Raw genomic sequence first — 15,073 nt, 5'->3', positions numbered from 1 at the left:
GACCTACCCACACCCGTGATCAAATGCCCAAAGTAAGTTGGTTCTTGAGCTTGCAGAAAGTACTCGACCATCTCTTTTTCTTCCATGAGAGGATGGACTCTGGCAGCTTGCTCTCTTCATTTGAGCCCGTATTCCCTAAAGCTTTCATTAGGCTTCTTTTGTATCTTGGCGAGGGACATGCGATTTGGGACAATTTCTATATTGTATTGAAAGTGCCTGGCAAAGGCCTGAGCCATATCATCCCACGTGTACCACCTGCCAACATCTTGGCGGGTGTACCACTCCAGAGCTGCCCCGCCCAGACTTTGACTGAAGTACCCCGTCAATAATTTGTCTTTCCCATCGACGCCTCTCATCTTACTGTAGTAGCCTCTCAAATGGGCCATGGTATCTCCATACCCGTCATATAAATCGAACTTTGGCATCTTAAACCCATCAGGCAGTTGGACGTCAGGAAACAAGCACAAGTCTTTGTAAGCCACGCTCATCTGGCTCCCTATCCCTTGCATTAAAGACTGCTCTAAGATTTTCACCTTCCTGGATATCTCATCTTGCTCTACTGTCTTAGCAAGCTTTTCAGTTTCACTGGGAGGCTCAAAATGAGGAGCGGGAGAGTATGAATCTGAGACTTTGAAAGTTGGTTCTGGTGCATAGTGTTGGGCATCAGGGACTTTGAACACAACCTCGTTAGAGGATCGAGGAAAAGTAGCTGGGGAGGAACTACAAGAGCATGAGTGGTCAAAGGGGCGGGATATCATGTGCTTTTGAGGGGTGGAGTGTGAAAAGGTTGTGGGGAGATATCAACAACAGTGGAAACTTGGACTTGTGATAATGATGGGATAGTTGCAGGGTTTTCAGTGTAGTTAGTGGGGAATGAAGGTGGAGGATGCCCCCTGATCCAAGACTGATACATTTCTGCCATCTGCTATTTCACCCTTTGGAACTCCTCTTTCAATTCAGACTCCGACTCCACAACTCCCTTGACGGGTCAACAACTCTTGTGCCCAAGTTTTTCCTAGTTATGGCTACCTTGCCCTTTGGCCTTGTGTTGAATGGATGAGTTGTCACACCTCCTTTTTTCCGCCCTCGCAAGGGGTGAAGGAGTTTTTCCAAGTAAAGGACAATCGAAACGGGATATGTTTATTTATTTCAGAGTCGCCACTTGGGAGATTTAGGGTGTCCCAAGTCACCAATTTAATCCCGAATGAGGAAAAGAATGACTCTGTATTACAGTCCGCGAACCAGAAATCCGGATAAGGAATTCTGTTAACCCGGGAGAAGGTGTTAGGCATTCCCGAGTTCTGTGGTTCTAGCACGGTCGCTCAACTGTCATATTCGGCTTTTTTATCTGATTTTACACAATTATGAGCTCATGTACAAGTTTTAACTTTTAACCGCTTTTGTCATTGTTATTATTATTTTACAGGGAATTGCGACGTTGTGAAAATGTATCTCGAACCGCGTCACAATCAATATACCCGTGGTTGTCGACACACTTTGACTCCGTTGAGATTTGGATTTGGGTCACATAAATGTGCACCCGAGTTTAAGAAAATTAAATTATTAAAGGCGCGCCTAAAGCGACTAGCGTATCATTTACTTTGGGTAGGGCCGTGAAATTTTGCTAAACGGTCCATCCCGAAGTCTAAGCAATTTTAAAGCAAATATTTACTGAGAGCCCCCAAATTTTTGTATTTTTTATTCGGCGAGGCTCATCTCATTCTTATTTTTTAAAAGGAATTTGCAACGTCATGGACACGCATCTCGAACCACGTCACAATCAATGTACCCATGATTAGAGACACATTTCGACTCCGCTGAGATTTGGATTTGGGTCACATAAATGTGCACTTGAGTTTAAGAAAGTAAGATTAATTAAGACGCGTCCTAAAGAAACTAGCGTGTTGTTATTTTGGATAAGGCCGTGGAGTTCGCTAAGCGGCCTATCCCGAGTTCTAAGTAATTAACACATACATTTTTGTAAGGGCCCCGCAATCTGTGCGTTTTATTTGGCGAGGCTCGTCTCATTTTTATTTAAAAGGATAAACCTATAGTGACTACATTTCTTCTATTAAGTTCGTCTCTAAAATAAAAGAAAATCTCCCGATTAATTACATGCTAAAAAAAGACGTAACTTATTAGTTATTAGTTTACGGCTAATGCGAATGGAAAATTGCAATCGAGTTTGTACAAAGAAAGATTGCTTTCGTTCTATATTCTATTATTTAATAATACTAGAACATGAGATTGACACACCATAATATCACAACAAATTAACTAGTCTTTGATTAATTTAAACTAACATTATTAGATGAAGAAGTTATACATATGCAACCCCATTACTTATTAATCAGTCAACTACATTTTCATACAAAGAAAGGAAAATTCTATTCAAGCACAAATCTAAACAGGAGGCATTCAACAGGAACAAAGCCTGGTTAATTCCTCATTTCGCTTCAAACCGAGAGTGTACAAATGTGTACCTGGAAATGGCAGTACAAGAAGAAAAGAAGGAGGAGTCAGCAGCAGTAATAACACAGCAACGCAACAGCAACCCAACAACAGCAATTCGAACCAGATTCAAAGCCCAGAAAACTTTGAAGAAAACCGAACAACTCAATAGAACAAACCCAAAAGTATGTAAACAAACTAAACAGCAACAACCCACGCGTGTATTAAACCCGAAACTAAACTCGTTTCTCACTTTGTTTTTGTTTTCTCATTTTAAACTCTCCAACACTCTCTTAGGATTTTTAGAATGTCTTCCTCTCTCTAAAACTATCTTTGTAAAAAAAATGTCTTCCTGAAATGTTCTCTCCAAAAATCTCCTCCTCTAAATTCAAAAATCCCCCTTCTAAGTGTCAAATGAGTCCCCTTATATCCAAAGCAAGACCCCCCCCCCCCTTTTTTTTTACCTTTTTACCTTTACCCCCAATATTTTTCTACTATATATAACTTTTAACCTTTTATTATTACCTACACTATTTCTAATTTTTACTTTAGTAAAAGTAGTCAACATGGGCCCCACTGTTCCCTCTTTTTGAATGGTCAAAAGAAGACATCATCATTAACCTTTTTCTTTTTACTTTTATCATTATGTCTTGTCCCTCATCATAATTAAATAATCTGCAATTGGTTAATTTCCGTATTACCCCTAAAACTACTGTTACTGCCCTGATTCAAAATCTGTTCAAACTTCAAAATTATCTAAGAACTAAAATTAAATTACCAGCTATAACCAATTCACATAATCAATTAACCAAAATATAGCAGCTATAACCAATTCTTAAACAAATTGAAACTAAACGATGAACAACAAAGCAACAACCGGAATTATTTTGACTGAACGATATTTTTAACAACACATATACTTTTAGATTCAATAACATTAACAAATTGAACATAACAAACAAGTAGATTTAAATTTCTAAATTCAATAATCATTTGAACTTCAAATTAAATCCAACAACATTACAACAAAGATGAATACTCAAACTAAATCAAAAAATTAAAACATAACTCACATTAAATCACCGGATTAAGAACGAACTTCAAACAAAAGATGAACACGAATTAAATCTAAACTAACCAACAAAGATGGATGATTCAAGCGATCAAACTAACATATTTCTATATTAAAACTAAATTCTTTTAAATGGATAAAACAAACCGAAGAAGAAATAATTAATTGAACTTCAACTTGAATCTAACAACATTAAAATTAAACTAACAACTTCTTTAAAAAATAAATAAGAACAAATGAAACAAACTAAAAAAAACAATTAGTTGAATTTCAACTTGAATCTAACAACGTTATAATTAACCTAACAATTTCTTAAAAAAATAAACAAGACCAAATGAAACAAACTAAAACCAATTAACAAAAACAATAAACACGAACAAAACAAGAATCAAACATTTACTGATTTTAGATCCGAGAATATCAAAACAAAATACGGACAGAAATGAAACTTAAACCCACTAACCGGATCGAAACGACGAAGAACTTGAATGAAAACAAATCTGGCCGGAAACGATTATCGCACCAAAACAATTTGACGCCGAAGACGACCATGAACGGACGATCGAAGAACTGAAGAAGGAAGCAGCGGACATCAACAGTGAACGAAGCAGCAACAGCTATGAGTGTCTAGCTCAAGCTCAATGGCGATGGACGAGTGGCTGACGAAAAAAGACGCAGCAGCCATGGTGGATTGCTGGTGGTTGCTTGGCTGCGTTGCTGGTTTTCCGGCGACTGGAGGAGCTCGCGACGGAGGGCGGGGTCGTTGGGATATCGTGAGGACAATGAAGAAGAAGAAGAAGAAGCCATGGATGGGTTGCTACTGCGTGTGTGTATGTGTGTTTTGTTGTGTATGTGTGTGTGTGTGTGCGTGAGTGTATGCGTGAGTGTGTGTGTGTTGCTGTGTGTGTGTGTGTGTTGTCGATGGGGAGGGGGAGGTCGTGTGAGGGAGAAGGGCAGCAGCCATGGCTGCTTGGGGAAGGTGATGGAGAAGAACATGGAAAGAGAGGGGGGGCGGGTGGTTTAGTCTTTTAGGGTTTGATTTTTTTTTTTGTTAGGAAAATGAAAAATGAAAAAATGAAGAAAGGGGTTGGGTCTTTGGGGTTATGGACTAGGTCGACCCAGTTTTAAATGGATTGGGTCGTAGGGGAAGGTTGGATATATTTGGGCCTGTGGTTCAAAATTGAAGAAGAGGCCCAATTCCAATTTTCTTTGTATTTTTTGCTCTCTTTTCTTTTACTTCCTAATTAATAAAACTAAAATTCTAAATTAAGTTATAAACTAAATTAACTTATCAAAAATACTAATTAACTTCAAATAACTATTATCGCACATTTAAATAGCAATTAACGATAAAATCGCACAATTTAGACGTTAAATGCTAAAAATGCAACGTACATTATTTTTTTATGATTTTCTCATTTTGTAAAACAAACTTAATTAAATATTAAACGCAAATGCGACATATTTTTATATTTTTTATTAATCTAACAAATAAACATGCGCGGACAAAAATACAAATAGTTATCCGAAAAATGCTAAGAAATTCAAAAATTGCACACAAAAAAAAATCATTTTATTTTGAATTTTTGGGAGTAATTCTCATATAGGGCAAAAATCACGTGCTCACATGAGTTACCTTAAGAACCACAAACCAACCACCTTTCTTTTGTGAATATAACAAAATGAAGCTATTACGTTAGCGTTAGGGCATTTAATAGCAAAAATATCACATTGCGTGCAATGCACCTAGCAACAATTAATGATTCTAGAATGACTTCGAGGGTCATAAAGTCACTTGACATCATCCCAATTTGTCCATTTGAACCTTCTCTTTTCTTTTCTTTTCTCGCACTTCTTATCTCGCTCATTTTCCTCTTTTTCTCTTTCTGATTATCGCTTTTTTCCTCCCTCTCATCCCATGATCTTTTTCTCTTCTTCTCTTTTGTTTTTTTCTTTTTATTTCATTTCTTAATAATAATAAAAGAATGAGTCGATCGAATCCTATGTAGGTTGCCTACGTATCATGACGCCGCATGAATCAGATCTTTGCGTAGTTTTGGAAGATCGGGAACGAAGTAACAAACCAACATTTCCTTTTTCATTCTCTTCTTCTTTTTTCCCTTTTTACCTTAGTGACTAATCCGGTGAGAAAAGAGAAATAAAAGAAGCAAATCTTATTTTTTTTAAATTTTCTAGACTGAATGCTCTATAACCTATTCTAAACTCAAGCTTAACGGACATGTTTTTTTTAATCCTTTTGAAACAAATATTCTATTAAGGACATATCCTAGAAGAGAAAAATATTTTTTTTTTGATTCTTTTTTTTAGGAAGAAAATCTAAAGAATAAACCACAGAAAATTATTTTGAATTTCATTTGATATCTTGACGCAAGATTTTGGAACAAGCAAAAAAAAAAAAATTTTGAGTTTCAATTTTGATTGCCTAAAAGAGAAACTCTGAAAATAAATCAAAGATAAAGTATGTTGTCTTTTTTTCTTCTATGTACAATATCCTAAAGTTCTAATGAAAAGAATTTTTTTTCATTTTTCACTAATTTCCCAAAGAAACTTCTCAAAAGAAAATCTTTTTGGATTTGAATTAACACCTTAAATAAAGCTTTTAAAGAAATACTAAAAGAAAATTCTCTTTTTTTTTTTTGAATTTTGGTCCTACTATACTTAAAGGAAACATAAAAACAATTCATTTTAAGTCCTAGATATTTATTGCCTAAAGGAAAAACAACCTCAGAAATTTTTCTTTTTTTCATTTCTAGAATTAGTAATCTAAAGAAAACTTATAATAGAAATATAAAATGCAATATCTCTTTTTTTTTTGGATTTTTGAGTTACAGCACAGTTTTTCAAATATAAAAAAGAAAATACAATAACAAAAGACTTGACATTACTGTACAAAACTAGAAAGTAAAAGACGACATAAAATGAAGAACGGACTCAAAACATAAAAATAAAACAAAACTCCTTAAGCAACTCCTGATTGAGCGATCCTGACTGGATGGTCACGGGGTGTCTGTCATGCTCAAACTCCGGTAAATAAATCCACACCTTTATGAGAAATTTTAAACCAACACTATGTGAGACAATAACACTCCCTACTAGACACATGCAAGACATGATTGAGGCTATTTTTGCAAAATGACTTATTTGGCCAAAAGGTGGCTAGAAGTGCAAAATTTGGCTAAGACCCCGCAAAGCCAAGAACATAATATTTACTAGTAAAACCGGACCTTATGTGGGCTGCCTACGTATCCCGCCCCGAGAGACGAGAATCAGGTTCGCGTAGTTCGGGCAGATTGGATAGGGGTGAGGAATAATGAAAAACAACTAATTAAGAGAAAACAAATTTTTTGTCTGTTGTTTTGAAAAATGATGAAACATGTAAACTCTTTTTGGATTTTCTTTTACCTTTTTTTGATTTTCTGATTTTCGGAAAATGATGAAAAAGTGCAAAATCTTTTTTTTTTCCTGAAATTTCAAGTTCTTTTTTTTTAACAACATAATTGGGCCCAACTCACTTTATCCCCACAATTCACTCTCTCTTTTCTTTCTTTTTTTTTCGTTTTTTATTTATTTTTCATTTGCCCTCAACTATCATTGGTCCGCCAAATGACCCTTTTACCCTTGAATAAATGCAACATGTAGCACATAGGATGCATCAAGATGGTCTGTTATTTGGGTGCACCTGTCCTAGACAGACCCAACCCCTGTGTTGAGTCTCCGAAGTCAAATGCACATGATGCAAACAAACGTTTCTACTAGGGATCCAGCATGAAGCTGAGTTATTCTAAGTGTAAAACCTGGGGTATACTGTTCTAGACTTGGCTTACCCAAGCGGACAGCTTGAGCCGAAGTGGGGGCAACGTACCGGGAGCACGAAAGTCTACCCGGCCTAGTTACTTGGCCCAACCTCGTTCTACTTGGTATGACTTCTAACAGAAAAGTGGGCCACGCGCACGTGTGCACCATAAATTCAGAAAACTCAAAAAGAAGAAGGGTTTCGTAACAGTTTATATATACAGTTCAGATAATATCAAAGCGGTAAAAAGCAACATTTAGCACATTAAGCGCAAACATGTGAATAAACCAGATAATAAATAAAGCCAAATATAACAATTATTCTAAGCTCAAATTCTTGAACCCTGAACCAGAAATTCGGGGTTCTCTCCTCAGCAGAGTCGCCAGAGCTATCACACCTCCTTTTTCCTACACCCGAAGGTATATAAGGGAGTTTTTCCAATTAAAGGACAATCGAAACGGGATTCGTTTATTTAAAGATTTAGAGTCGCCACTTGGGATAATTTATGGTGTCCCAAGTCACCGGTTCGAATCCCAAATCGAGGAAATGATTGACTCTGTATTGTAGCCTGCGAACCGGAAATCCGGGTAAGGAATTTTGTTAACACGGGAGAAGGTGTTAGGCACTCCCGAATTCCGTGGTTCTAGCACGGTCGCTTAACAATTTATACTTGGCCTAATTATCTAACTTATTACACGTTTTAAACTTGTTGTGTATTTTTAGCTTTTATCACCGCTTTTATCTTGATTATTTGTAATTATAGAATTGTCTTGAAACGAATCATGCGTACGTATATTCGTTTTAGTTTTGCATTGTACATAATTAATAACACTTTTGGCGCGTCAAAATCATGTCATGCGAACGTGTCCTCGATTAATAACGCTTTTGTCGATTTATTAAGAAGTATTTGGTTGAAGTTGCGCGAATGCATCCCTTATGTCACTTTTTAGAATCAAATTTTGCCATCATATTACGCGAAACGTATACGTAATTACAATACTAGTCTAAATCGAGCCTAACGCAAACTACGAGTGTTCATTTTTTAGAAATTGTAATTGTGTCGCGCGAACGTGTATACAATTGAATTAATAACATTTTAATTATAAAAATGAATTTGGCCAAAGTTGCGCATGCTTAAAACAAACTACGCACATTTGTCATTTTTGTATGATTAAATGGTAGGTGGCGCATACTCCGAATTGTCTTTAGAATTGTAATCATGTCACACGAACGTGTCCACAACCACGACAGTTTATTAAACGTGCCTAAAGCAACTAACGCATTATCAACTTTGCGAGGGCCCTGAAAATTAGCTAAATGGCATTCCTCAAATTTTAAGTATTTTTTAAAAGAAATAATTATATGAGGGCCACGCATTTGTCATTTTTATTTGGCACGACGCATCCCAACATTAATTAAAAGGACGTGACTAGTTCATCAAAGAACGCAAAGGGATTCCTACTTATGTTATGCCAAAGCTTAAACTAATAATTTAATAAAAAAATAAACCGGTAGCATACCACCTACATTTGATTGTGGAAAAGCCGAGTTAGTCAAAAACCCACGTCTGGTTGCCCATTACTGCAGGCTCAGCGTGTGAAATAACTGGGCTCAACTTGAAGCCCAGTTTGGCAGCCTGATTGTGGAAGGGGAAGACCATCGAAATTAGGCCAATGATGGCAGCCCAATACATGACCCAACAAATATGTTTGAAGCAAATTGCATCATTCAAGAAATTCTAGGATTGAACAAATACTGATAATCTTTGAATCAAATACAAAGTACATTTTATGCTACCATAGGTTCCAAAATGAAGATACAATCCTAGTTGCAACAACACACCTTTACACAAATTATTCACCAATTAACAAAACTCAAAGGTCCCTTACCCTAGTTTATATTAAATTCTGATTCAAGCATAACATATTTAAAACATACCACATGTCATGGAAACTTGCCAAAGAAAAACTAAATATGAAAGGTTAATCTGAATCTGAAAATTTCAAGTCAAAAACCAAGCTCAAACTCCATTCAAAAACCATTTTAAGATAAAAAAGTGCTCATACATGAGCAACAACAGAACTGAAGGACAACTCTAAAACCATTGTGCTGTATTTCAAGCTATATAGGAACAGATCTAAAATGGACAGTAGGAAATAAATCCAAACCAAGCTTACTAGACCAACCACATGAAGGGTCTAAACTTTTAATTTGAACCACAACCATGAAACGCACATCCAAATCATTCAATCTTAACTAATTAATTAATGATCATAATCTTCAATTAACACATGATTATACGAGGTTTACAAAATTCCTGAATCACCTATATTCAAACAAAGTTCACCCAACATTTAAATCAAATATACATCTAGGAATGAAATATCCAAAATAAACTAGACTGAAAGCATGAACAATAAAATGACAGCATCGAGCAGAAATTACAACAAGAACTTAATGTTTTCCTTTAAACTCCAGCTCGGTTCATAGATCTTTACACAAACTTAATCAGACTTCATTTCCAACATAGTTTCAAGAGAATACCTGGTATGTAGAACAGAAAAATGGGATAAGCAATCAGCAACAGCAAAATACAACAGCAGAAAGCCCAATACAGTATCTTCAACACCTCAATCCAGAAATCCCAACAACACGGAGAAAACCAGTAAAAATGGAGAAGAAAAATAGTCCAAAAATCTCTCTTTGTTTTATCTTTCTAGATTTGAACTCTCTCTGGTGTTCTTCCGCTCTCAATATTTCAGAAAATTTGGTTTTATCTTTTTTACTCTCTCCAAAATGAATTCTGCCATCGTATATCCAGTGTATCCAGAGTGTATATCTAGTGTATACCGCTCTCTCCGCCCCCTTGAATATGATTTTTAGCTCCCTTAAATGGGCATTCAATTAGTGCATTTTCCACTACCAATTCAATTTTTTATTTCTTTAATCATCCACTTAATTGTCCACTCAATTAGTGCTTTTAGTTAATTTGATAATGCAAATACTACCCTACCACTATTAGGAGCTTCTCAATTAGTAACCACTTGCATAAAATTATACTAATCAGTGGATTATTATACACATTCAACCAAATTATTGAACTAATCCCAGTTATTCTGCCTAAGTGATTAAACGAGATACCATTTCAAAGTTTTCTGATATCCTAATTATTAATTAATTCCAAAAAATGTAAAATCAAATCTTAAATGCCAATGCTATATTTTTGTATTTTTAATGCATTAATAAAATTAAACATGCCCACAAATATATGCAAACAATCAGAAAAATCACGCAATAATTCCTAAAAATAACAAATAATCAAGGTCAAAACCTAATTTTGAGAATTATTTTGGAGTAATTCGTATGAGGCAAAAATCACGTGCTCACAATTATTATACTTTCATGTGAGTTTTTCGGCTTACTAATTGACTTAATATTTTGCTTATTATCCTTTTAATAATTAACGATAAATATTATTTTTTTATTCTTGAAATTTAATATATTTTACGCTTTTATCCTCTTACTCGAAACTATTTTACTATTTAAATCTATAAATAATATTTTTATATTATTATATTATTAAATTTATTTTATTTTAAATTAATTTAATATATTCTCACGTTATATCTATTTTTTTCTTTATACAGTCTCTTCCCTACTAAGAAATTTTTAATTAATATTTTACCTGTAATCAAAATAATATCATATTTGACTTTAAGTTGTAACTTTGATTAGTATAAAATATTAATATATAAGTTCCTTGATTATTATATTCCAAATCTATTAAGTTTTTTTATATTTATTTTTTGTATTACATGCAATAAAAAAATCTCTTTTAGTTTCAAGATACAAAATTTGACTTTTAATTTTAGTTAATAAAATTACTTATATTAGATATTTATTTTATATTTTTTAAATTTTAATTCTTATCTAGTAAGGCTTTAATTTTTGGTGGTCATATCCATAGTTTGAGTATTCTCATTATAAATTTAAGAACTTTCTAATATTAAGCAAAATAGTCTTTTCCTTTCATTTCTAATATTTAATTTTTAATTATTTTTTTACTTTTGCTATTAAGTTATCAAATATATGGTATTATCACAGTTTCATATGGATTTTAATTAATTTGCTACTTTATTTAGTATTATTATCCATTACTATCCTTTAATATAATATAGATAAATTTAGAAATATTCTAATCTTAAAATAAATATCTATTTTATTTTAAAAATATTGCTTGAATTCTTAAGTTTTTTTAAATTTATCAATACGGAGTAGTATTTTTAAGTATTTTATTTCACTTTATTTTATTTTCTAAACTAATTCTTAGCATAAATATTCTCACACTTTTTTTAATATTTTTAAGTTCTTATTTTATATGTTAGACATAAGTTGTGTGGTATTATCCACAATATCATCTTTCTTATCATAATAGATAAATAATAACTTTCTCATCTCAAATTTAAATAAGTTTTATCATTTTTCTTTATGATGAAAGTTTTGATTAATTTCTCTCTATTTATTCCTTATTTTTGCTATTCTATTATTCAATACATAATATTATTACATTGTTATGTGACTTTCATTAGCTTGTTTAATTTAATATCTATTTCTACCACACTCATTTTTTTATTAATCATAGAAGTTAATTTCTTATTTGTTTGAACACATTATATTTAATGATAATATTTTCACTATCATTTTATTTCTCCATGTACTATTTTTAAAAATAATAAAATTATGAAATGAAAGAAAGCAGATCAAATGGTTTGTTAATAATTATATTTGGAAAGCTATCAAAATTTATTTAGTATAAGAATGTGAGTCAATTTTAATTGATTTCTACCATAAATTAAATTTTATCAAATCTAAGTTGTTTTAATCCTTATTAAATTTGTCTAAAAATCTATTTAGATTATGTCTTAAAAATACTAAGTAGAAATATTTCTATTTAGATTATTTCTCCATGTACTATTTCTAAGTGACATTTTCTGAATATGCCACTTGGCTTAATGCCATGCCTCACTACATTCCTTTTAATATAATATATATATATATATATATATATATATATATATATATATATATATATATAATATTTAAGTTTTTTCTTATCTTATAAATAACTTTATACTTTATGTAAGATCTTATTTTACTGCTAGAATTTTTTTAATTTTTGAAGTCAATAAATCTTTAATATTAAGTAAGTTTTATTTTATATTTAAACTTACTTCAAAGTATAAATAGTCATAGGTTATCTCAATTTACGTCTTTCTATATTTTTTATTTTTTTCTATTTTAGTTTTTTAATTAATTTTTTACCTCCATATTTCTAGCTAATTTAGAAGAAAATCTATGAGTGGATCAATATATATATATATATATATATATATATATATATATATATATATATATATATATATATATAAAGAGAGAGATTAGATTTATCTAAGATATATTTGGATTATGTATAAGATTCATTAAACTACTTCCTTTAATTATATTTCCATTTATAATTTCTAATAATTAATGTTGTCCTACAATTGCCAAGTGGCTTCATTTTAGCTTGCCACTTGGCTTAACCACAATGCATACTACTCTCCTTTTAATATAATATAGATTTTTTTTTAATTTTTAAAGTCAATAAATCTTTAATATCTTAAGTAAGTTTTATTTTATATTTAAACTTACTTCAAAGTATAAATAGTCATAGGTTATCTCAATTTACGTCTTTCTATATATTTTTATTTTTTTCTATTTTAGTTTTGTAATTAATTTTTTACCTCCATATTTCTAGCTAATTTAGAAGAAAATCTATGAGTGGATCAATATATATATATATATATATATATATATATATATATAAAGAGAGAGAGAGATTAGATTTGTCTAAGATATATTTGGATTATGTATAAGATTCATTAAACTACTTCCTTTAATTATGTTTTTATTTATAATTTCTAATAGTTAATGTTAGTCCTATAATTGCCAAGTGGCTTCATTTTAGCTTGCCAAGTGGCCAGAGGCGGATCCAGGATTTCAGAAGGATGAGTGCACCACTATCCGACCACCGTTTGATTTGGTTCTCTAAAACTTACCTTGGAGAACTATCAATAATAGCATCATTATTTATAGTTACAAGTACTAAAGCTCAATATATTAAAATTAAATAACTAATCAAAAAGAGAGTGGTAAAAGAAAAAAGAGGAAACTTGAAATTGAAAAGATTCAAAATGATTTAAATTTTATTTTTTATAGTTTTTGAAACTCAATGATTGAACTAAAAAATAGAATGAAGAAAACACAGAAAAGAATCCAATAAAAATGAAAATTTAATTCAAGGATATATCAAAGGGTGAACCCAAAAACATAAGAATTGCATGGGAAAAAAAGAAAAGAAAAGAAAGATACGACATGAAATTTGAACAGAAAACTACCACTACACCAAATGCTCTTTTGACCATGGGTTCCCACGCGAAAAATTAAATATTTTATCCGAAAAACATCCTTGTGATATACAGCCTAAGGAGGGGAGCATGGGTGCACGTGACCCATGCCCCTCCACGTGGATCCGCCTCTGCAAGTGGCTTAACCACAATGCATACTACTCTCCTTTTAATATAATATAGATATAAGATGAAAAATTCATTACCTGATTTGAAAATATTTTCGAGAAGTTGCTCTGCGATTCCTTGTCACTTGAGGCTTTCGTAGTATCTATTCAAATTAAATGAGCAAAAAGATTCTCCATCAAATTGATCTTCTTTAATCATTGGTAGATCTAAGACACGTATAGCACGCGGAAAGGTCAACCTTAATTAGATCCATTATATTATTAGCATATATTTTTAGAGTGGATTATTACTCGGTTTTGCATATGTTGTTTGCATTATTGATGATTACGGAACTAATCAAGCAATAAGCTTAGCGAAGTTTCTATTATTGATAAGGACAAAACTAAGCTAGCCAAACATAAGAGTTTTATTTACTCTTAAATATTCCTTGAGTTGTCCGATTCATTTAACCACGTCAAAACGCGCTGTTATGATCTTGAGGAATTTAAAATTAATTATCTATTGCAGCACACGCCCAACATTTTTTTGGTTTTCCACCCGGTGTTCGTTATCCACATTGGAGATCGACTATATCCGGATTTGCCGGATAGGGTCCCATTTAGAGAGAAGCACTTCCTACGGCTCTATCAAAGATTTTTCCATACCCAGAGCTCGAATCCGAGACCTCTGCACGCACAACATTGACTGGTAATATTGTAAGCATTAGATGTTATAGAGTAGTAAGTAATAACAATTCGTGGGTATGAGTGTGTGTATATGCATATATTACATAGGTACTTAGATGTTTATGGCTCCTAAAAATTCACCAACCCAATATATACATGATACATATCTTCATAAATATGGGCCATCACTAAATCATTTAATCAATATAATTCTTACCTTAATTTATTAGTTAACCGTGGCAAAATTTAATATGATTTGATGTAAACGTTCGGTGCGAATATTTTTTTTCCATCTAACTCATTCCTATTACTTCCAATTACACAGGTAGTTGGGAAATTCTGTCTCCTAAAACCAGTACTTTTACGAGAATTTTAGAATTTGTTACATGTATTATAAGTTAGACATTGATACATATTCTCCCAGAATTTGTTACGTCTTATTGTCAGCTGTTCGGTGTATTAATTTTTTTTTGGAAGGCGGTGTATTAGCTTTATA

This window comes from Nicotiana sylvestris, chromosome 2 (genome assembly GCF_000393655.2).
Source record: "Nicotiana sylvestris chromosome 2, ASM39365v2, whole genome shotgun sequence".
Classification (NCBI taxonomy): domain Eukaryota; kingdom Viridiplantae; phylum Streptophyta; class Magnoliopsida; order Solanales; family Solanaceae; genus Nicotiana; species Nicotiana sylvestris.
Note: the sequence above shows the minus strand (reverse complement) of the source record.